The 25,467-nt window shown below is 42.7% G+C and overlaps 1 protein-coding gene across 5 annotated transcripts in view; it reads left to right on the top strand.

Moving 5' to 3' along the window:
- The first annotated feature begins 1,582 nt into the window (after positions 1 to 1,582).
- Positions 1,583 to 25,467, top strand: part of spsb1 (splA/ryanodine receptor domain and SOCS box containing 1) — a 63,432-nt gene continuing 39,547 nt past the window's right edge. For 3 of the 5 annotated variants that reach the window (XM_052039599.1, XM_052039604.1, XM_052039605.1), the window contains exon 1: positions 2,931 to 3,058. The gene's annotated coding sequence lies outside the window, so the exon portion shown is untranslated. Of the gene's footprint in view, positions 1,668 to 2,930; positions 3,059 to 5,333; positions 5,406 to 25,467 lie in introns of those variants that run through there. The other 2 variants (XM_052039602.1, XM_052039603.1) reach the window with 2 other exon arrangements.

Below are 25,467 nucleotides of genomic sequence, written 5' to 3'. Positions count from 1 at the left end.
AAGGATCAACAGTGCCACTCCTAATTTTTTCGAAGTTTAAACATGCTATAGTTTGAGAAAACCACTGAAAAGTGGTGGGAAAGATTGGATCCTTCCATTTGAACAAAATGGATCGCTTGGCCATTAATGTGACGAAGGCGGTCATACGATGAGCAGAAGCAGATAACTGGCGAGATTCCATCATCGGGAACCCAAAAATTGCAGTAATAGGATGAGGTTGTAAATCAATGATCAATAGAGATGAATAATGTTAAAAATGTCTTTCCAATATTTTTCCAAAAGGGGACAGGACCAAAACATGTGTGTCAGGGAAGCCACCTTCGAATTACATCTGTCACATATAGGATTTATATGGTGATAAAAACGGGCTAACTTGTCCTTGGACATATGGGTCCTGTGAACCACCTTAAACTGTATCAAGGAGTGTCTGGCACACATTGAAGATGTATTAACTAACTGAAGAATTTTCTTCCATGTCTCTGCAGGTAAAAGTATCCGGAGTTCTCTTCCCCATTCATTCTTAATTTTATCAAGTTCCTCTGAACGTATTTTCATAATCCGATCATAAACTACTGCTATCAGGCCCTTCCGATAAGGATTAAAACCTAAAATTTTTTCCGTAATTTCAGTTTTATATGGTGTCGGAAAAGAAGGTAAAGTAACTCTTAAAAAATTTCTGATCTGTAAATATCGAAAAAAATGTGATCTAGGCAGATTGTATTTATTAGACAACTGTTCAAAAGATAAAGAACAGTTATCAATGAATAAATCTCGAAAATGTGTTATTCCCTTCGTTCTCCATAAAGAAAAAGCTGAGTCAATTCTAGATGGTTGAAAGAAAAAATTATATTGAATAAAACTTGATAAATTAAATTTATTCAATCCAAAAAATTTACAACATTGAAACCAAATCCATATTGTATGTTTAACTATTGGATTAGTCACTTGTTTACTCAATTTAGTAAGCGGAAAAGGGAATGAAGCTCCTAAAATAGAAACTAATGAAAATCCTTGCACTGATTCACACTCAAGGTGTATCCAACAGGGACAATAAGTTGCATCTAAATCTTGTGCCCAGAAAATTAAATATCTAATATTAATTGCCCAATAGTAAAATCTAAAATTATGCAAAGCCATACCACCATCCTTTTTTAATCTTTGTAAATATTTCTTACTTAACCTTGGGTTTTTATTTTGCCATATATATGAAAGAATTTTGGAATCAATAGTGTCGAAAAAGGATTTGGAAATAAAAGTTGTCATCGACTGAAATAGATACAAAAATTTCGGTAAAATATTCATCTTAACTGCATTAATTCGGCCAATCAATGATAAAGAGAATGGGGACCATTTAGTAAATAATCGTTTAACGTAATTAATTAAAGGTAAAAAGTTCACTTTAAATAAGTCCTTGTGTTTCTTGGTAATTTTAACACCCAGGTACGAAAAGTAATCCGTCACTAATCTAAATGGTAATTGCCTATAAATTGGGACTTGCATGTTTAATGGCTGACTTTTACAAACCCATTTTCCTGCCTTTGGCCACTTTACCAATCAAAAGAAACCGAAGGAAACAGAGTTGACATCGGCGTGGGAAAACAGGCGTGTTAAGTTGCAGAAAGCGGGATCGGATCTGGAGAGAAGGGAGGGGAATCTGCAATATCAAGGTAACTGCTGATCAAGCTAACACGCTAGCAAAAGGAAAAAAAAGCAAATTGAAACAGAAAGGTGCAGCCGCATCTGTGGAGAGAAGAAAAGACCAGTTGCCTAAAATTTTTGGATTCCCAGATCACATCTTGAGAGCGGCAGTGTGTCCAGACAGAAGATGAGGTGTTGTTCCTTGAGCTTACACTGGGCACTGTTGGAACAGTGTGGGAGCCAAAGACAGGGGTCAGAGGGGGAGTGCTTCTGTCCTTGGCTCCTACGTTTAATTTTTCTTTCCTTTTCAGTCTACAACTACCTGCATTTAAAGTAAATGTTACCTCGACGGCTCTGGTCTGCAACCTGTTACACACATTCTCTGTGTTCTCTCCAACCTCCTCCTCTCTGCTTTCACAGTTATCTGGTTGTGCTGAAGGGTCCTTGACCTGAAACATCAACCCTGTTTCGCTCCTCATGGATGCTGCCAAGTGCTTTTAGCATTCTCTGCATTTTTTTTTGTTCACTTTGAGTAATGTGGCCCTCTGGATTGAGAGTATGAGTTTACTGTGGGTAATATGGGTTTATGAGTAGTCTGTATACTATGGGTAATACAACCCCAAAATTGAGAGAGCAGTGTTACTGTGGGTTAGATGGCCCCATGATTAAGATGCCTGGGATTGAGGGTGTGGGTTTACTATGGATAATACAGCACTAGGATTCAGAGTGCGAGTTTACTGTGGGTAATGCGGTCCTGAATTAAGAGAGCGCCTTTACCACGGGTTCTCCAGCCCTGGGATTGATGAGCTCCTTTACTACGAACCCTCGTACCTTTAATGCGGGTAAATACGGCCCTGGGATGGAGGATGCGCCTTCATTCTGGGTGGTACGGCCCTGGGATTAGGAGTTCGCTTTTACTGTGGGTAATTCGGCCCTTGGATTGAATGTGTTCCTTTACTGCGGGTAGTACGGTTCTAGGATTGGAGTGCGCCTTCACTGGGGATAGTACGGCGGCGGGGATTGGGGTGCGCCTTCACTGCGGGTAGTACGGCGGCGGGGATGGGAGTGCGCCTTCACTGCGGGTAGTACGGCGGCGGGGATTGGAGTGCGCCTTCACTGCGGGTAGTACGGCGGCGGGGATTGGGGTGCGCCTTCACTGCGGGTAGTACGGCGGCGGGGATTGGAGTGCGCCTTCACTGCGGGTAGTACGGCGGCGGGGATTGGAGTGCGCCTTCACTGCGGGTAGTACGGCGGCGGGGATTGTGGTGCGCCTTCACTGCGGGTAGTACGGCCGCGGGCAGCGCTCGGCGGCGGATAAAAGGTGTCCGGAGGGGGCGGGGAGAGTTGCCGCCATAACCGCCGCTGTGCATCGGTCGGGGGCTCGGCTGTGGGCTGAGGAGCGGCGGCAGGAGCCGGACAGGTAATGGGGGCGGGAGCCGGGGGGGGTTGTCGGCCGGGGGGGACCAGGCCGGGTCGGGCCGCTCTCGGCAGCCCCGGGGTCGGGTAGAGCCTCCTGCCCGCTGCACGGCCGGGACCCCGGGCCCTCGCCCCCCCCCCCCCACCCCGGGGCCGGGAGAGCCGCTCGGTCCGCGGGCTCCGCTCTGCATTTCGCTGGCGCCCTCCGGGCCGGTGCGGCCGCCCGTTCGCGCACAGACTCGGAGGATGCTCGTAGCGCGGGAGTTCGGCCCGTCGAGTCCGTACTGCCCCCCCTCAGTGATCCGGCCCCCCCCCCCCCCCAAACCGTGCACGTTCTTCCCACCGATGAGCTTCACCTCCCGCAGCTGCCACCGCTGCACCGGCCCCCTCCGTGCCCGGACTTTGTGAAGTCCCTCTGTCACCCCCCCCCCCCACCCACCCCATGGTCCCTTCACCCACCTCCCTCCGTCCTCGCCCTCCCTCCCATCCCTCTGCCAGGGACCCTCCCATTCCTCGCCCTGGCCCCCACCACACCCACCGCCACGCCGAGGACGACAGCCCCCGCTGCTCCGGCTTGTTTGCTATAACTAAAGCCCCCTCCCGCTGTGTTATTTCAGCAAATCTCTCCTAAACCTTGTCACTTCCAGGAGTGACACACACCCGTAGCTGGGCATACAACCTCGGTTGTTCCCAAACCTATATTTAAAACCCTCCAGTCGTATGGTGATGACCTGTAAGTGATGTTGGTTGAGAGAAAAACTTTTCCCAGAGGATGGGGACGTGAACTTACTCTTTGAAATGGTGTAGTTGGAACTCCTGTATCCACTTGAGGGCAGATGCTACTGCACTTCCACGTCTGGTGTGGCAGCTGGTACTCCTGCTGTTGTGATATATTGTACTTCAGTGTCAGTCCGAGTTTTGTGCTAGTCATTTCCCTCTTTGATACCCTCTCCCTCAAATTTACTTTGTAGGTTGCTTGCTTGCACCTGGTGACTAGTGGTTCCCACAAAATGCTCCCAGGGAACATGGTTCTGCGACAGGGTATATTGTCCAGATGCTTCAGGCCAGAGTATATTGTCCGGATGCTTCAGGCCTGAAGCAAAAAACTGCTGGAGGAACTCAGTGGGTCAGGAGGGAAATGGGGAACTGACATCTTGGGGCGAGACTTGCTACTACTAACACTACCTTGTTGCTCCTTGTTTTATTGCACTATTTAGTTTTGTAATTTGTAGTAATTTTCTACTGCTGCAAAACAACACACTTCACATCTAAGTCAGTGATGATAAATTTGATTCGGAAACATCAACTGTCCGTTTCCCTCTACAGATGCCGCCTGACCCGCTGGGTTCCTCCAGCGGCTCTTTCTTTTTGCTTCAGATTCTAGCGTAGGCGGTCTCTTGTGTCTGTATTTCAGACCTGCTTCAGTTGTGCTCATTTTCTATATTCAACTGATCCCATGTACTTTTCCCACACTTCTGCTTGCTTTCACAATTGGTGCAGCAACACAGCATATGTGGTTCCTGTTACGACCAGAACCTCCTTAGAACCGTATTCGCTGCAGTTGTGTTCTGCAGTTTTTACAGCTGGTAGATGTATATGTGCATCAGTAGCTTTGTCTGAGTTTTGTTGTTTTTTTTCTAAACTGTGCAACTGATGTGTATTTTTGGCGATGTACAACTGCTTTGGATTTTCCAGGATTGCTAAAAATAGTTCCTGTAGGAGAGGAAGGGAAAAAATGTTGGAAGGAATTGTAAATTTGTCTCTGGGTTCACTGTGTGAATGTTAGCTTGCAATAATATTCTAGCAGCTTCCTTCGTCTTGCTCCCTTCTAATAAGTAGCTCTGATTTTTTTCTGTGATGAAATTACAGTAAGACTCTAATCTTGGAATTTTGCTGGACTAGCAGATTTTCAAGTTGGTAGATATTACTTCTGTAATACCCCAACATGCTTAATTTGCATTTTTAGATGCTGCATGATGGTATGATACTCTTTCCAGAGAACCTGTTGAGATTAAAGGGAGTTGGGAAGTGAGCCAGATGCTGGAATGAGTGGGATTTCCAAACAATGGGGATTGGAGTTTTACTGCAGTACTTCATGAGTATCCAGCTACAAGTTGTATGTGGTGTAGGGGCCAGGAAGCAAATTTTACAAAAGCAGAAATAGTGGTTGGGTGTGGTTGATGAGTCAAAGGTGCTATACATGTGTGCCTTCTGGAGTACGGGGTGTTTTGAAGTGGTGCACAAGTTTTGTTATGCAATTTGGAGAATTGGCTGGACAAAACTGGTCCTTATTTAACAACCTCTGGAGCTGGAAAGATTCTAATTCTCAAAGGAAATGCTGGAAACACTGAGTAAGTTGGGCTGTATCTCCGCAAAAAGGAGACCGAATGTTTCAAGTCTGTCGGCGTCTTTGACTTTTCAGAAAGGGTTCTAGGAAATGAAGTTGCACCAGATTTTTGATATGCCCAAAAATTGCTTAATGCAACTTCAAAGGAGATGTTTCCTCCGTTTAAATGGAAAGGGCTGGTTGTTGGTGCTTCTGTCAATGTAATGTTGGTGGGTCTGTGGTATTGAGTATACTAATCTGCTGTGAGAACTTTGTCATCAATTGTACTAGTAGTACCTTTAATCAGCAGATTTGTCATGTTTCAGTGATTTGCACCAGCTTTTTGTTCAGAAGCTTCTGCTGTAAACATTCCTTGAGGTATGCACAATTCATTATATTGAAAGAACTTGTTCTAGTGCTAATTGTTTGTGCACTTTCAAAGCAGCGTGACTCTGCATTTCTGGCAAGCTATTGTCGTTAGTTTGCACGTCATCCTTTGTTGCTGTTGATTCAGTTTGTGCTGTGTTAAACCTGTTACTCTGCCTGTCTTTTTATACTGCATTCATTGGGAGCCCATCTTCCCTACAAGCAGGCTTTCACCTTTTTGGTGTGTTTTTCCTCAAACCTTGGTTTAATTTTGAATTTTTCTCATGTTCTAACTGGTCTATTGCCAAACCTGATGGTAAATGCACCTCCCAAACATCATCTTGAACTTGTCTGGAGTGGGATGTTGTATACTCCCACAGTTGCACCATGTTTAGGATGCCAATCAGGTGGCCACTTCTGCTGTTCCCAGTTCTTCATGTTTCAGGTTGTCCACGTGCTCTGTCAAGTTGAAGTTAGGTTGCATTTCTGATGTTTTCTATCCAGCTTTCCATTCCCATTTTGGATGGGAAGTGTTGGGTTCATGTTTTGGGAGATTAACTTACCCTGGTGATGTTTTTAAAGGTTTAGAGTGCAATACACAACAAAGATGCAATTCCAAAAAGATTGTTTCCCCCTTCTATACCATTTTTAAATGCAAGGGGCTGGTTGTTGGTGATCCTGTCCACATAATATTTCCAAGAGTCTGTGTTGGTGTCAAGAGACTAAGCACAGCCCCACGGAAGAGGAGGGTTGTGTATTCATGCCAGTTGATCAATGGAAGGAATTGCTTATGGTCTGCTTTGGCTGGTCATTGATGAAAGGAGGTACTGAGGGTAATGGGAGGGGGGTGAAAAAATGTCATTTATCAGCATGGCTTGAACTTTGGCTGCACTGAATCATCTCTGCACACTTACATAGAACACTACAACACAATACAGGCCCTTCAGCCCCACAATGTTGTGCCAACCTTTAAACCTCACTTAAGACTATCTAACCCCTTCCTCCCACATAGCCCTCTATTTGAAATTCCTCTATGTGCTACTTCAAAGCTGCTTTGTACATTTTTAAAGCTGCCCTGTACATTGGCCTTATTTTGGTATCAAACCAGTTCGTGATGGCACACCTGATCACTGTACCTTAGTACCAAGAGGCTCATCGACCTTAATATAGTGATCAGATGATCAGACTATGAATAGGAAGACTTGACCTGACCTGTCTGAGGTGTACCTTGGCATTGACTGCTTCAGGCTGATTCTCTGTAGGAGGGAGGGTCCACCTCCAGAGTTGACTCTGGGACTTCAGTTATAGTGACAGGGACACTTTAAATGTTGGAGTGTTGTGTGCTGTAGGCACATTATTGTTAATGGCAAGTCTCAAGGAATGTTGTCAGCCATGAAATTTGCTTTGTTTGTGTACTGTGCTGCAAAGTACTAATTCTGAGAAAGTGTACTTTGGATGTTCAAGATGTAACAACTCGGTCTATTGGTCTTAGTTGTATGTGCATCCATTGGTCAGTTACGCAGATGGAATTGACAGAGCAGGGTGTTGGCACGAAGCCAGATTTTGGATTACTTCTGCTCTTAAGAATGCAAGAGATGGCTCTCCTGAGCCTGCTCTACCATTCAGAACGATCATGACCTGAGCTTGGCCTCGATTCCATGTTTTTGCCTGTTTCCTAATCACACAATAGTTCAGATCCATTTCCAGCTTCAGTATGTTTAAAGACTCTGCTTTGTATTACAAAGATTCAAGACTGAATGAGAAGGAATTCCTTGTCTGTCTTAAATGGCCAATTCCTCATTTCGATTTTTCTTCTTAACAACCCCCCCCCCCCCAAGTTGCCCTGAGAAGTCGACTTTCAGTACCTTCCACCTGAAATCTAGTCTTGTGTAAGATTCTTGCTTTACAGACTTTAGAAAAGTGTGGCTTGAGCCAACAACTGTTTAAAGGTATTTTCTGCATTGTTGATCCCCTTGAATTTAAGTAGTTCTGAATTGGTATTAAACTGCTTTGAGCAACTGATGTGATCTGTTTCCTGGTAAATTTGAATTGCCTTTTACTGGAGTTTGAATCCTCAGTTTTGGCTCCTAAATGCAGGAGACTCACGGTTTTCAGCACTAGGCTATTAAATGGATTGATGATGCACTCTGCCATGTTCCCACCACTGGGAGTGATGTATGAGGTTCCATCAATCCACCCCTTGTGCAAGTTGGTGCATTGAATGGAGGCGGCAATGATGGAAGTGCGTCATCTGTTTTGTAGCAGTGCTGAAAGTGAGGGTCACTGAGGGTTCAGTTGTAAATTTTAAAGTGTAATTGATGGCAGATCAACTGGTTTCCTATTGATTGTGGGGTCAGAACATCAAAGGAGGAAGCCCCCTTCTTTTAGTGTCTTCAAAGCTTTCAAGCAATGCCACAACATTCAATCCACTACCCCCCACCACTAATGGATTCCTGGAGAGTGTCTGGGAATTCTCCTGTAAACATAACTCCAAGGCTGAAGATCAGACAGGGTCACAGCCACATTTGTGCCGGTCAGAAAGCTAGTCGGTCTCTGTCACACTCCGGATGTCAGACTTGTTACTGATCTAAACGGTCTTCGTTGGGCATTGGAAGTTTTCTGAACAGCCGCAGCACTTTTTATGTACTTGTGAAATTTTCAAAGCAAAAAAGTTACACACATTTTGAGGACAAGGATTAATGTGCGATGAAAAACACTCCAGTATCTGCGGAGAAAAGCAAGCAGTCAACATTTTAGGTCAGGACCCCACCCCAAGGACTGAAGATAGGAAAAGGGGAAGCCCAATATATAGGAGGGAAAAGCAGAGCAGTGATAGGTGGACAAAAGAAGGGAGGTGGGGTGGGCACAGGGTGGTGATTGGTAAGAGATAGTGATGGGCAGGTGTGGGGGAGGAGGGGAGATCTCTCCCCATTTTCCTATCTTCAGTCTTGAAGGGTCCTGATATAAAACATTGACTGCCTGCTTTTCTCCATGGATGCTGCCTGGCCTGCTGAGTTCTTCCAGTATCATAGTGTTTTTCATCTAGGTTCCAGCATCTGCGGTCCTTTGTTTCTTTTAAGTAACATGTGCTTTAGCCAGCCAAGGTAGAATGGATTTTTGTGTTTTAAAGTTGAGAGGCTTGTCAAGGAAGTGCTGAGAAGCAAGATTGGTCAAAGCATTCTGTATGACACAGACTGGAGTGAAACCACTAAGCAAACCTTGAGTATTAAAACATTATTTTATGGGCTTGCTTGGAGATTCTTGAGGGGGCACTCCTGGCAGGCACATCTTCAATCCCTTAATCCAATTCGAAGGACTTTGCTGATTCTGAGTTGCCACAATTGTAATATCTTCCCTCTTGGGGTTGCTGTGCTACCATTTGTTCAACCAATCTTTTAAAAGTTTTTCTGTGACCAAAATGACCTGTAGTCCTCAGTGTGCAAGTGAGGGTAGAGGTTTAGTGCATGCTTAAAATTTCTTTACTTAAAATGAGATCTGCAATTGAGTGTTGATGGGAGCTGTGGTTAATGGTGAAAGACTGCAAATGTCACTTGCATAATGAGATGATTGGCTCACCACCTCTTGAGACCACAGTTAACCAGTGAGTTAAAAGCATAAGCCAAGTGAAGTACAAAAAAACCAATCTGTTTCTAGGTGTGATGGTGAAATTGGCAAATGTCATTGAATGCACCTCTGGTTTTCCCAACTCCAGATGGTGTGGTGTCCTGTGAATTTGATGTCATTGGGAAGTTGGTGCTGGAGAATGGTGACTCGTTACAAGCTGTTCTCTATACTCATTTACCAATTTGACTGAAGTGTTGGAGTTTGCTGGCTGTGTGAAAGTATCTCCCTTTTAACAGAATGGTGATGATATATGTTCATATGGATGTGGCTGGCATCTGAAACAATGAGTGATATGGAGTTGGGAGCAATGTGTAGGTCTGGGTAACATTGGCAGATTTCCTTTACTGAAAGACATTAATGAACCAGATGGATTCTTAACCCCAATCTGGTAGTTTCATAGTCACTGTTAATAAGGTAACTTCCAGATTTAGTTAATTACTTTGAATTCCCCCCCATCTGTCATGTAGACTTCAAACCAGTCTCTGGATCCATGATGAGTTCTTTTTACAGGGCTCCTTTCAGCTTCCCATGTTCTTCAGTGCCACACTGAACTTGTTAAAATTGTCTCTCAAAGCTGATATCCACTAAGTGGTGTAATTCTTCGAGGGTAACCTTAAGCAGATAAATCACTGGAGCAAATTTATTATTGTAGTTTTGTTTTGAGGGCATACTAAAATATTAATCTGGAAAATGGCACTGCTAACAGTAAAAGCATTAAACTATGTGCAGTTTCCCTAAATCTGTTTAAAGAGTTCAGGAGCTGTTAGTGCACGGCCCTGTAAGTGTGACTGTTTTGAAGCAAACAATGTTTGTATGTTCGAAGGAGCAACTTGGTGATCAAACTCTGGATTTAATTTTAGGATTGGATAGCAACAGCCTTGTAGGTGAACACAGTTCTGTGAAAGACTTCAGATTTCCTGGGTAGTCATTCAGAGATTGAGACATGAGGTTCTGCAGATGCTGGAATCTGGAGCAGCAACACAAAATGCTGGAGGAACTCAGTAGGTCAGGCAGCATCTATGGAGGGAAGGGTCTCAACCTGAAATGTCACTGTTTATTTCCCTCCATGGATGCTGCCTGACCTGAGTTCCTTCGGCATTTTGTGTGCGTCGTCGGATTGAGATAGCAGTAAATAAAGGATTTTCAGAGTGCAGAAAAGACTTTGCTGGAATGCCTGCTATGGACAAGGGACTCGAGTTATCTGGATTAACTGGAAAAACTGGGATAGTTGACCTCAGCAAAGGTTGTATTCAAAACTGAGTCCAGGCAGTGAGTGGAGCAACTGTTCCCATTTGATGGGATGGTCACCAGCCAGAGGATGGAATTTGTGTGATTGCTTCTTTTACTGGAGACAAATTTGGTTCTGGAATTTGCTTCTTGCAAGAGTGGAATCAATTCCATGACAACTGAACAATTTGGATAGTACTGCAAGGCTATGGCAAAGGTTAAGGTGGGACTAACTGAATTGATCTTGCAAAAGTTAATATGGGCACCAGGATTAAATACCACCACCTCCAAGCTGAGACTATTCCTTGTATATTTTGCATTTAAACCAGAAAAATGTGCTAAATATTTAAGTGTCTCCTTTCACCACTCCCTTGGGGAACCCCATAGAGGACTTCCACTTCGGTTCTGTGGGTGCTGAGCTGGATATGGACATGCTGGTTCAGTAGCTGACTGGTTTGGGAGGTGGTGGTTCATGCACTATGCACACGTGGCTTGTGTGCTGTTCAAGACTATTTTGAACAGTCATAAGCCAGGATGCTCATGAATTCGTGGAATGTTGCACTTTTCTCAAGGAGGCTTTGAGGACCTTGTTGACTTGGTAATGGCAGGTGTATTCCAAGACTATTTTGGGGGTTTAGTGCCCATCAGAGCTAACTGTAATTGGGGCTTCTGTTGGCCTGGGTCAGGCTGCTGATTTTGGTTTGCATATCCTGCCAGCAGATTTGGGGGATATTGCAGAGATGGAGGCTCTCAAAGCACTGAAGTGGTCCACAGACCAAGTAGTGCGAATCCCAGAAGTCCGTGAGAACAGGTTGAAATGTTGACTCGAAGACAACTCTGTACTGACTTTGAGGTATTGATTTCCTCCTCCACCCCTCCCCCAGCATTACTGCCTCAGCCAGCCAAAGGCTGTGATGTTGCACTGTAGGAAATGGACTTCTATCATGTTCATTGAAAGGAGGTTCTGGAGATCTGGGAAGTGGTTTGCTTTCATTGTCCTGTCATGGATCTTATTGTTGGCATGTTGTGGTGAACCTTGTTGCTGGAGAATGTTAAATACTGATTTTCTGATAGACTTGCTTTCTGCAATGATACGTTAACTATGATGCATGATCACTAACGATACTTCCGTGGAACTTGAACCATGGACACTTGGTTATTTTAGAGGTTTAATGGCAAACAAATATACAGCTGTCCCAAAATTGCTCTGTGAAATTCATCGTACTGTTTTTCAGAAATATGAAGCTATTGCATATCAATTCTCAGCTTTCCGGAAAGCTGAGGATTTACGGTAATGCACGGCTCATCTGTATGGTGAGTTGCAGCCTTGGGATCCTTTTGAAATCATGCCTCCTGCTTTACCATGGCTTCAAGCATGAATTTTGTTTTGGGGTCACTGGTGGGTCAGTAGGAACAGGAGCCTTATTGTATTCAAAATTATACTCTTGCAAAGAATTGGCAGTGCCCCTACTTTGTATGGCATGCACTGTTGTGGACAGTGCTCTTATTAATGTAAACTCATCAGCAACAAGGAAGTAAGTGTATAAATTTGAATTGAGTAGCTTCTTGCCCTGACTCCTTGACGAGTGTGATGTCTGGAATCTTCGCATCCGGTCTGGTTTTAAACTGCTTGTTATAGACTTACTTTGTTTGCTGTAGCCTCCAATCCGAAGCAATCTAGCAGCTATTGTCTGCAGCTGACTCTAGTTTGAATAACTTTGTAGTTGCCAGAGGAGAAACGCTGAAATTGAGGTAATGTAAAGCAATGTGAGAGCTGAGGTTCAGACAACTTCTGTAAGAAATGGTTAACATTCAGATTTGGGATGTTTCTCTTGCAATGATCAGTTTTGGAACTTTTGAGCAAGTGAGTAGTCAGTCATCTGAACAACCTAGTGCCACCCCTACCACTGGCAGCATAATTTGTGACCAGTTTTCATAATTGTGATTTTAAACCTTGTGTCCAGTGATGTGTGTTTTAAAAATTATTTGAGTGCCTTTGGACAATAGATACTGCCTAATAGAGAGATGATAAGCAGGTCAGTAGATGTGCAGAAGGCAGCAGGGATTGAGAGGTCTGGTCCAGACCAACTACAGTTATTGGTGCAAGAAAAACTGAAGTGGAACAGTGTTGTATGCAAAGAAAGATTCGGAGAATGGCTGTTGGGACTTCATGTCCTATGTGCAAAATCTAATTCATTTGCAAATCAATTTTATTACTAAATGGATTATTTTTAGTGTTGATTTATCAAGGCTTTGCTGGTTTATCTCTGGATGTATACAAAAATAACAGCTCCTAGTAGTGTTGTAATAGTGAAATAATATATTTAGTTTCACACATTTTTTGTCACCCTCCTGCACTTCCTGGAATTCAGTTTGGGAAGGGTGTGTATGTCTGTCGACTAGACTTGTTCAGTGACTGCAGAATGGTAGAAGAAGGGGTACTGGTTATCTTGCTTTTGTACTTGTGAAATCCTGTTTCCACTTGTTGTGGAGACTTAGCTGAAGAATGATACTCTGGGTAGTGGTGGAAAACTTGGCTCCTTTCCTTGCATGAATCTCTTGCGGGGTGTTCCTGAAGTGGAAAGCCACAGCCTAAGTTTGAATATATTAATTTAGCAGGGCCTTGAAGTAAGATCTGGCATCAAATAGGTTTAACCATCTTTACCATTTGGAAGACAGTGACTTGATCATTGTCTGCTGTCTTGCAGTTTCCTTTTATTAACTTTACCCTAACTCAGAATGGCTTAGCAAAGAGTTAACTCTGCTCCAGTGTTAATTCCTTGAATTGTGATTAGGATACTGGCGTGATTAGTCACTTGACCAATTCTGCCCTTATCCCTGCACGATTCATGATCCTTGTGGTTAGTTACTGGGACAACCTGGTATCTTGGGTTACCCATCTCTCCCATAGAAAAATAGCAAACCTGTTAGCATGGTGGTTTTCTCCAGTGAGTAACCTTTTTCTGAACAAAAGCTGAGGTGATCTTTCACTTGCTGTTTAGCTTTTTATCTTGCATAGGTCATCTAAAATACTGGATCACTTGGTAAAATGTGGGTGATGCCTTTTGGGGAAACTCTAATCATCTATCTCTCAGTGGAGGACTGGGAATGATGGGTAATCAAAAGTTGCTTGTGTACAGATGGTACAGAAAGGGAGCCTTCAGCCCACTGAGTAGGCACTGACTGAGCATACACTTTTACACTAATCCTGCCCTAGCTCATTTTCCCCAGATTCCCATCAATTTCTTCCCTAGATTCTACTGCTCACCCATGCACTAGGGGTCATTTGGTGGCTAGTTAACCTAACACTCTGTGCACTTGGTATTGGAAGAATGTTTCTATATAGAGCCTTTAATGTCAAGCATTAAAGTGGAAGATTGAATATGGGTGTTGAGAATTGGGGGGGGGGTGCGGGTGGGGGAGGTTTGTTTAGGAGCAATTGAAATATGCTCAAGTTCACAGGATGGGGTAAGGGTGCTGGCTGTATGGAATTATGTGAATATAGCAGACAATTCAAACAAGAACCAGTCTTCAGTTCTTAATGTAAATTGCAAGCAGTAATCAGTTTGAAGTTGAAAGGACAGCTTTGTAAACAACCAGTATTGTCTACAGAGCACGGGGGGGGGGGGGGGGGGGGGGGGGGGGGGGGGGGGGGGGGGGGGGGGGGGGGGGGGGGGGGGGGGGGGGGGGGGGGGGGGGGGGGGGGGGGGGGGGGGGGGGGGGGGTGGTGGTGCTGGCTGCTCTAGAGATGTGGTTTGCAAAGTGACCCATGAGCTGTTCTCTGATACATCAGCCAAACACAAGACAAGTGTTATGTAAATTGACCTACATTAAATCAGGCAACTATGGTTAAGTTATTTTGCACCATTGTATCTGAGTTTAAGGAAGCTTGCAGAATTGCAGACCAGACTGTCACTTAGCACATCAAACATGGTCACAGGCAGATTGGATCTCAATAGTTGAGGTATTTGTGTACTTGGAGAGTCAGCCCTCTGCATTAATTTCGATCCTCTGTTCCTGTCCTCAGAAGCTCTTAGACATCGGTGAATTAGTTTGTTCCAGCAAAGATGTTTGAACATTCAGAGGTTGTCTCCATTGTAGATATGTAAACTCAATGGAAGCATTCAGACTCAACAATATTGAAGTAAATGATGTCATTGTAGCTATTGAAATTATATTGAATCGCCAAATGATCTTGAGTACAAAACTTGATGTACTGAGTTTGGGTGAGTCTTACTGAGAGGGTCTCCAGGAGAATCTCTGCTTGTGATGATAAAAGGCTTCTATATCACCAGCTTCAGTGTCTCTAAGCTCAGTCATAGCACTGGCCTAGATTAATATAGTATGATTTGAATTCAGGGGCTGGTATTCAAGACTTCAGTAGCAGATGTTGGAGGTGATCAAAGCTTCCCCGCCCCCCCCCAAAAAAGTGGAAGCAGATTTCCTTGTGCAAGCAAGGATGTGAAGTTAGAAACTTGTCACTGTTTTGTTGCTGAGACTATTCAGTCTTGTTGGCTGAGGCTGCAGCTGGAATGCAGTTTGGTGGCTTGGATGTAGCTGGGGGGGGTTGGGTGGTGCTGCAGATAGCATGGTTGACCTGGATGAAGCTGTGGCTGCACTGAGGCGGTGACGGTCAGATAATGGAAGGACTAGTAGAGGTGAAGTATGCATACCTGTGGACATTATCTTGTGTCTCACACAGATACTCTGTTAAACTGCAGGTGCTCTAGCTGTGATGAAGGGTCTCTGCCAGAAACATTGACTGTTCATTTCTCTCCATAGATGCTGTATGACCTGCTGAGTTCCTCCAGCATTTTGTGTTGCAACAGAGGTATCTGAATGAAAGTAACTCCTGCACTAACGAGTTCCAGGCAGTGATTTGTATTTGAGATATGTATGATGCAGCTCCTGGTAGTTACAAGCAACCAAAAAACTTGGTTGATTCAGCTGTATAAATAGTGGCTGCAAGACTAAGAGGCTGTGCTTTGCATTTCGCCTTCTGATTTAAGCGAGGATGCAAGGAAGGGCCTGGTTTTCGTGCTGTATGACTGACTCTATGACAAGCCAGGGAATTGAGCTGGTGCACCTAACATCAGTTATGGGAACTGGAGGGCCTTCTGAGACAGGATCCACCTGCACTTGGAAAGGCAAAGACTGATCAGGCATGCCTCTGCATGGGAAATAGTCCCTCGAATTTAATAGCTTTCTTAAAAGGTGGCCAAGAGGATTGAGGGCAGGGTGGTAGACATTGTTTAAATGAATTTTAGGAAGGCTTTAGACAAGGTTCGATGTGGTCTGGAAGGTGAGATTGCATGGGATCCTGGGTGAGCTAGACAATGTACAAGATTGGCAGTGGAAGGAGTCAGTGTTAGAAAGATCATTTTTCAGATTGGAGGCCTGTGACCAGCAATGTGCCACAGGGATCTCTGGTCCCCTGTTGTGTATATTAATGACTTTTCAATGTGAATGTAGGTGGCATGATTAGCAAGTTTACAGGTGATGTTAATGGTGTGGTGAGCAGTGAAGGTTGTCTAGGGTTACAGCAGGATCTAGATTAACTGGAGAAGTGGGCAAAAGGATGGCAGATGAAATGTAACTTGGACAAAAGTTAAATGATGTATTTTGGGAAGTTAAACCACAGCAGAATGTAGTGAATGATGACGGGGACTGGGGAGTGTTGCAGAAGATAAGTCTACCTGCATTGCTACTTTCAGGGAACGATGTGAAGGCATATGGCATGCTTGCCTCCATTGGTTCTGGTATTGAGTACAAGCATTTGGACGTCATGTTATAGCTGTATGAGATGTGGGTGAGACCACGCCTGGAATATTGTGTGCAGTTCTGCCATCATGCTATAGGAAGGATATAATCAAGCTAGAGGATGTGAAAAGTTTCAAAAGGCTGTTGCCAAGATTGGAGGGTTTGTGGATGGGAAAGGTTTGGAGGGACGTGGGACTAGCTCAGGAAGGTACCTTGGTCAGCATGGACAAGGGCCTGTTTGTGTAATATAACTCTTCTGCAAAGTCTTTCCTACAAGATGTGCTGGTGAGGGGAATGCTCTTCATTGGGATGACTGAAACATCACCATAGCAGCTCAGCACTATTTGGGGACAGACAGCATCTTTGAAATCATATCCACTGTTTTGGATATTTTATTCTAGTGAAAAGCTGTACAGATACTTGCTGTGGCTTTTCCACAGCACCCTCCAGGAAGGACACCTTTGTAATTGGCCAAACAAATGATTTGGATCTTACGGTCCCTGCAATGATCTAGTAGGTATTTTACGTATGTGCCACAAAACTATTCTAGTTAAGCAAAAATTTAACTGTTTTGCCCATCTTTTGTGGGGGTGGGGTACATGTGGGTACAATTCTAAAGTGAAACCACTTAGCAAAACCATCCAACAACAATTTTTGACACCCTTGGGTGTTCTTCAATCAATATGGTATTGTGCTGGCATGGTTTGGATATTTTTCTGCTCCTTAAATTGTAATGAGATAATCTAGGCATGAGAAGTCATTGTTGTAATTAGTCAGTCCTGATTCCTACTTCACTCTGAAGATGGACTCAGACCATACCTTTCTGATTTGAATGAGATTGCCAAGTGAATGACAGCTAACAATTGAGATGCAGGCACTGAACATTGGAACTTTGTCACTCTGATCTCACAGACCGTATTTGTGAGGGAACAATTTCCTTTGCTTTACACTTCAATGGTCACCTTGTATGCATCGTGGACCTTGTAGCTGGCCTCTTTTTTGAGCATATTACAATCCTATTTTGCTTTCTAGTGATCACATACTGCATGTCTGCAGGTAGTCATAATATTAGCTGTGAATGCAGGTAACCATTTTGAGTAACAAGTTTGTCTTTCTGGAATTTGCAAATTGCCACCAAAAGATTTGGGATGCAGAATAAAAAATTTGCTCAAGTTTTTTTTTTGGGGGGAGGGGGTGTGGTGGAGGAGGAAGAGGGAGAAGTTAACACTATTCTTTTTCAACTCATTGCTTGGCATGCACAGATGACTGGCTTGCGATAGAGAAAATCCAGATATGGACAGTTTTTTAGGAATGCAACCCCCGCCCCAATAATGTCGGTTGCCTGTATTGTTTAGTCTGCCATTACTTAAAATTGGCAGCTTGGATGAGATACTGGAGACCAACTCCTGTACAACAACATCCCATGGATTAAAATTGTTTGTGAAAATGTAGATCACCCATTCTGAAGATTAGGTTAATGTTTTGTCAGTTGTGACCAATTCTTATTCAGTTTATCTCTCGTGCTGCAGTTTTGGTAAACATTGGTTTCAAAACTTAACAGGGAGGAGAAGAAAAATAATGTATCCAAGCTAGGATTAGAGGTTTGGATTTGATAGATTTTATCTAAGTATACAAATTTAATTTTTGAAAGGAAACGGTAATCTGGATTTAATTCAATCCAAAGTGTTTTTAGAATGGCCTACGGTGGGTTTACTTCTAGTTTGAGGGTGTCTTGTATTTGTTCACTATTCCAGAAACGCTAAATCTCGAATTGCTTTTTGGCAGTATGCATGCATGTCCCTTTTTAAAGAATCTGCTAGTTTAATTTTGTTCAGAATATCACAAGTAGCTTTCATTTTAGTGCCTTCAGCAAGAGTCTTTATGGGAGTCTCGCTCGAGAGATTAGAGGTGAGGAGTGACTGATGGTGAATGGAACAGCAATTTTGACTAATATAAATTTCAAAACAAACACTTGCACTCCAAAAGCAAAATGGTCCTGAAATAGTAACATTGGACCGGTCAGCAGAGCAGGCAACATCCATGGAGGGCGGAACAATTTGTTTTGGGGTCAATGACATCAGAACAAGGATGGTTAGAAATAAAACCAGCTTTAAGTTCCAGAGAAATGAAGAGGGGCAGAGAACAAATGTTGATCGGAGTGAGTGAATGACTGGCTGTTGGAGGTGTAAGTAAGAAATGTACTACAAGGGGTAAGGAATTAAAAACTTGAGGCTAGGTATCAGAAGTCAAAGACTAGAAAAGCTGATTATCTGGAACTGCATAAATTAAATTGTATCAGTGGGCAACAGTTTTAAAAAAAAAAGGAATGAATCAGTGCAAAATCATGTCTGCAAATCAGTTCAAGTACTAAAGGCAAAATGAAGGGATCTCTAAAGTCGGGTGCAGCAAAATTGCAGTGGGCTTGAAGCCCTTCATCCTTGCATTTGCATTAAATGCAAGGATGGTGAAGACTAATCAGAAGTTGGAGTTTATTGTTCATGGAGGTGATTCCTTTTAGCATTCCATATGAGGAAAAATTACTTCCTTTAGAGAATTGAGCCAGAAACTAAAACCAACTGCAATTAATCAAACTTTGCAGTGCAGTTCAAATTTCCTGCCAGAAGTTCAGTTTAAATGCTATTGAATATTCAGTCTCACTTTGTGGTGCATTATGTTCCACAGTTGGATATGGAATATTACTAGTTTTTTAAAAAATCTCGACATGGAAATTTATTAGAGATTAGTGCCTACGCTTCACAATACTTTAGCTGAAAAGTACTTAGTGTACTGAGAGGGACATGAAAGGCCTTGTCGAACCCAAGGACAATCTGCTAGTGTTTTATTTTCACCTCCTTGGGTGGCTTGGTGCTGCATTTCAAGCTGTGTTAACTTTGTTTTCTGTAAAGGTTCCAAAACTAGCTGTTGAATGTTATGTAAATTGATGTGCAGACATGTGTCATTAGTTATTACATCTTGGTGTGCATTTTGATAACAGTATGATCCAATAGACCTTCCATGAATGGTTTGCAGTGCAATTTGAAATGTGCCTTGTTCTAAATGAAACTTGTATTCCAGCGTGTAGGCAAAAGTTTATTAAAACCAATTAACTTCATATTTAAAAACAAAAGGGGGGTGCCTTGTTGTCATAATTTGAGCCACAGTTGCTGGCTTGAATGATGACAAATTGCTTAATACCCTTTTGGCTACCTGTGACTAGGCAGATTCATTTGAAACACTTCACCAGACTAGAAAAATCTCATCTTCCTTTTATGGACTACAAGCAGCAGTACTATGGGTCCCAGTGTTTGGTAATGACTGTTCTATTTTAATAGTTGCTACCTTCCAAAAAGATTCTTTTTCCATGCATTACAGAAGTTAATATTCGGCATATGAAATTCTTCAAGTGCTTTGTGCAGAGAATGATGGCAAATTGCCAAAGTAACCTTGCCTTGTGTTGGAATTCAGACTTGGGCATAATCCAGTAAGTGCTGTTTTGTGTCAGACATGGGCTTTACTGTCTCGGTAATACAAATTGTCATTAGATTTTTGGATGCATTTTTGAAGTCAAGAAAGTCTTTGTATAATTAGTGTCTGCATCACTGGAGACTTGTCTTAAACTAGTACTATTCAATTTATCCTTTAATAGGATTGGATGCACGTTTGCATGATTCGGTCAATGTCAGATGGTTTTGACAGTGCAGATTTTGGCCTGTGACTGCATCATGCTTGTTTCTTTAATGGTTTTTGCCCTAAAGTCATTTGTTTTCTCATTGTTCTTGATTTGTAGGTCTTCTGGAGGAAGCATGTGGGTTTTTACAATTCCCCCAACTGTCCCACAGGTGGGCTCTGTTATCATGACCATGGGAGGAGCTCTGAGCCACATCTTTCTGGATCTAGTCCTTCACCCAAACCTGCAGTGCCTGCCGACCTTGCTCTGTGTTATACAGATGCCCTGCTGAGCTAATCCTTGGTACCTGATGCATCTAACAAGATAGAGCAGTTGTCAGATGCAAAGCCTAGCCATGAAACTCCCTGTCAACCTTTGCTCATTGTTGTAGATCAAATTATTTTATCTATTGGAATGGTTTAAATGTTTACTTGAAATGTTAGTTCACAATTAAACATTTAATTTTAAATTATTAAATTCTTTTTCATTGTTCCTGTGCCATTCAAATAAAAGGTCATGATCCTGGTGCAAGTCAGCACAAGTGTTCCATTGCAAATGGTGTAGGAGATTGGAAGTGCTGACATCTGCTTTCTGTGATTGGCTACACATGCATGAAGTCCAAGATAAGCTGACCTATCAGTTGTGGAGATGAAGGTGATCTGGACCATTGACAAGATTCTTTATTAAGATGCAAATACAATCAGTTACACTCCCATCTGAATCTTGTTCTTGACACAGTTTGTTATTGCCCTTCTCCGATTAACAGTGAAGTTTAATTTCTTGAGCCTAACTGGAGGTTACAGAACACTGCTTTTAATTTGCATTGTCACTGGCTTGGTCACATTGCGATTTGGGCAATTAGTTGAATTTTTAATTTTCCATTTCTGAACATGAATAATTAAGTGATCTTGTATGTGATGAGGTGACCTGGATTGTTGAATATCCAGCTTCCTAGTGCTGTAGGATAGTGGAGTCGATCCAGCAAACATGCAGATGTGGCTGTAGATTTTGGGCTTCAGAAGTTGGGAAATGAGAGGAATAAAGAAAAGAATGAACTTGTTTGTTTTTAAGCAGGTAATTTGTCAAGGGTTTACTCTGCCATGAAATCTTTGTGGAATTAATTTTGCATCACTGATCAGAGCAGAATTGTTTGTAAAATGTATTAAAGCAAAGTATATAGCCCCGTAGTCTTGCGTTTGGCTGATACATTCAGTCCAGGTATTTAATACTACAGTCAAATTTAAATACCAGCAGGATCTTGATGTGGCTTGTTGGCCAAGTTAAATCCATTGTTCTCCAGTGTGAATATATCATTTGGAACTGCACTATGAAACTTTATGGATTTGTACAGCACTGAAGTGGGCCCCTTGGTTCACCAAGTCTGCACTGACCATCTAGCCCCCATTTATACAGGTCCTTTGCTTATTCTCCCCTCACATCGCTATCAACTCATTTGACCATGTGCAAGTCTTGCCCCTCCTTCCTGGGAGATGTGTGCAATCTGTAACTGACTTGAATTATTTTGATTCAATGTTCAGTCTTAAATAGTATAATTCACTTTAACAAGGGCCCATCAAAGGGAATCATGGCCTCTTCTGTTTTTTGCCAGCTGACTCCCTAATGTTAAGTGTCAGTGTAAAATGTGGGATGCTTGTATGCTGTACTTCCCTATTTATGGGGAGTTCATTTTCACTTGATGTATCTGAGACTTGACTGCAGAGGGAATTTTCCAGATCTTGAAACAAATTTAACATATTTACCCAAATGAGGTGATTATTGAATTTTACAGTTGCAGGAGTGTGAAAGCTCTACCTGATTCTTGTACACTTGGCCTTATTTCTATGCTGTTTCTATTCAGAAGTTCACGAGTTCAAGCCTTGCTTCAGACTTGAGCACCAAATCTGGACTGGCATGGGGTTTTCTCTCAGTTCCTCCCTTTTTGGCCTTCAAAAAGATTCCGTGGCACTTTTTGAAAAGCAGAAGAATTCTCCCAGATTCTGATCAGTATTTATCCTTGGCAAAGTCTCAATGAATCTGATCTTGTAACTTTCAAGCCCTTCTACATTTCTATACGTGTAGATGACTGCAACGCCTGAAGTTAATAATTTGTTTGATATTTTGGATTGGTGCTACACAAGTGCTGCATTTTATTGGGGTTCCTGTAGCTTTTTGTCTGAAAGGCTCCAAGTGTTTTGCAGTTGATGGTTAGTGCTTTCTCAAGTGTAGTGAATGCAACAGCAATTTCCACTGACCAAATGCTTAAAAATAGTTTGAATTTTCATTAATCCTGATCAGGAAAATGCTAATTAGACAAAAGGGATAACTTCCCTGCAGTTCTTGACTGCCTGAGGAAGCAGATGAAACTGCCTTGTATTCCCAACTGAAAGGCAGTGTCTCCACCGGTATTTTATCCCTCCTCTGGGGAAAGCACGATATATGTTGAAACACCAACAGAGGGCTAAGAAATTTCCAGTTCCATAGAAGTGCTGTTACAAGTTTCTCTTTAGCTATTAAGAAATTAGTGGAGGTGGAGGATCATGTGTTCCTTTAACTGTATAATGCAGGAACAGACAGTTTTCGTGTGGATGACTTGGAGCTCAGTTTCAAACTATGTATTGGTGGATTTTGTCCTTGTCTGACTGTAGAGATCTGCTCTGAAGTTCAGTTTAATATGTGAACCTGACCCCTCGATCATATCAGTTGATGTGTAAGCTCTGTTGGTTTGCTGTAATCAAGTTGCCAATGTGTGCAGAGCAAGAGCCCATAGTTAATGCCAAATTGTTGATTGAGGTATGAATTTGATAATTGGCCAAGGAAGCATTCCTCGTTCCACCAACACTGCTGTGGAATCTGAGCACTCTTGCACTGAGGCTCGATCCGAAGTCCTCCTGAGACCAAAGTAGCACTCCCTTTTTTTTGATTATGGACTTGAGATATTAGCCTTGTTTTGATGCAAGATCCTTTGATCACAGGCTGGAAAGTTGGGTCAGCTTAACTCGACCTTTAACTGGCCCATTGAACCTTCAGTGGAATTGCACTTCATGGAAGAAATTGCTTGAGTTAAAAGTAATGAGAGATTGCAGACCCCCCCCCCCTCCCCCGATAAAGACCCTTGATCTTCATTTCAATAAAGGCACCTCATAACTCCCAGTGCATGCAGGCCAAGTCTGTCCAATTGTCGTCAAGGCAACCTGTCTGTTCCACATTAGTCTGGTAAACATCCTTTGGATTGCTTCCAATGAATTAACACCCTTAAATAAGGAGACCAGTACTGCAAACAGTACAGCAGATGAGGTCTCAAATGTCATGTACAACAGTAGCAAAATATCCTCCCTTTTTATATTCCACCCCAATCAATAAACAGCATCTGTTTTCATGGTTCTTTGAGTACCTGCGTTCTAACCTTGTGCGATTCATGGTCAAGGACACCCAAATCTCCATCTCAGAAGTCTGTAATCTCATTTGGATAATATGCTGAATTTATTTCTCTTGCCTAGATGGATGTCATGTTTTCCCATATTTGCCAGATCTTTGCCTGATCTCTTAGCCTTTCTCTATCCCTTTTGTAACCAGTGGTTTACTAGACTGTTACTGGAATGGCTGGGTTGTATTGAGGATAGGTTGGACAGATCAGATTTGTACCTGCTGGAGTTGAGAAGTGTAGAACTATGACTGAAACAAATCTGTAAGGTGGGGGGCGGGTATGGTTGGGACTGATCAGTCTCTGGAGACTGAAGCTGGTTGATATGAAGGTCTTTATTCATCACAACGAGCAGCCATTCTTTTGGAGACACTCTAAATCTACCCAAACTCAAAGTACATCAAGTTTTATACTCAAGAGCAAAGAGCAGCAGGGGATTCAACACAATTTCAAAGCTGCTATGACATTTACATCAGTATTTGGTCTGACGAATGATCCCATTGAACTGCATATTTACAATGAGAATATAATTGCCCCAGCAAAGTTGTTTGAACATCTGGGTGTCTTGTCAAAGTAATTCACATGGATGGTTTAAAACAGGACAGAAACCAGACACCTAAGGTTAGTGTTGAGGGTAGACTGTGAGTACACAAACATCCCAGTTATTGATAGGACAAATATGCCTATAAACATGTTTGTGCCAGGCTGGAAGCTTCCTTGATCTCTACCACAATGATGTGAAATAACTGAATGTGTCTGACACCTGGTCTGATAGCCGATTTAGTCCCATTGTTGGAATCAGATTTATTATCGCTAATGTATGTTGTGAAATTTGTTTTGTGGCAGCAGTACAGTGCAAGACAAAAGTTACCATAGGTTGCAAAAATAGTGCAAGAGGAATGATGAGGTGGTGTTCATGGACCGTTCAAAAATCTGGTGGGGGGGGGAGGAGAAGCTGTTCCTAAATCATTGTGGATCTTCAGGCTCCTGTACCTCGATGGTAGTAACGAAGAGGGCATGTTCCAGATGGTGAGGGTCTTGTGATGGATGCTGCCACCTTGAGGTGCTGCCTCTTGAAGATGTCCTTGATGGTGGGAAGGGTTGTGCCTGTGATGGAGCTGGCTGAGTCTACAACCCTCTTGATCGTGTGCATTAGAGCCTCCATACCAGGCTGTGATGTAACTGGTCAGAATGCTCTCCACGGTACATCCTGTAGAAATTTTCAAGAGTCTTTGAGGAGATTTGGTTTGTCACCAATCTTGTGTTGGCTGATACATAGAGAACATCTTGTCATATCAGTTTACAAACCATATCTCCTGAGCTGCCAGCCCCCTGTGCAGCAGTGCTCTGTGGACTGTAAGTTGCCTTTTAACTTTAAAACTGATTACTGCTTGTAACTACATTTGAAAAGGTTTTTGAAGACCTGTTTCTATTAATGCCTGCTATCGACATAATTCTATAATTCCTGACAGTATGGATGCAAGGATGTTTTCTCCTGTGGGAGAACCTACAAGTAGTATCACAGTTTAAAGGGGTTTTACATTTTATTTAAGATGCACAATTTTTCCCCATGAGTCACTTTTCTTAAACAGCAAAGGAAGTCCTCCAGAAACTGTGTATTTTCAAGGCAGAGGTAAGTAAATATTTGCGAAGAAAGGGGGTAAAGGGTTACTGTGGGTAGGTGGGAAATATTTTTTTGAATTTTTAAATTTTATTTACAGCTAGTCTGGTCGGCCATGATCCTGTTAAATAACAGCAGGCTTGAGTGGCTGGTTTCTAATTTGTTTTTAAATTAACTAGCTTTAATTGCTTTGGAAAGAATATCTGCCTTGAACTAGAGAATTTTAATTTAAGGTTGACCCTGAAGCAGTTTATCCTTTTGTCTACTTATAATTCCATTAAACTGGAGTTGTCTCTTTAACTGTCTGGTCTCCAGCAGGTGTTGAGGAGTGTTAAGGGTTGGAAATGCATATGACCTAAAATGGGTGCTCAAACTTTGCACAATGCTCCTGATTGCGATCT

The sequence above is a fragment of the Pristis pectinata genome, chromosome 26, assembly GCF_009764475.1.
Source record: "Pristis pectinata isolate sPriPec2 chromosome 26, sPriPec2.1.pri, whole genome shotgun sequence".
Lineage (NCBI taxonomy): Eukaryota > Metazoa > Chordata > Chondrichthyes > Rhinopristiformes > Pristidae > Pristis > Pristis pectinata.
Note: the sequence above shows the minus strand (reverse complement) of the source record. Positions and strands in the feature narration are given on the sequence as shown.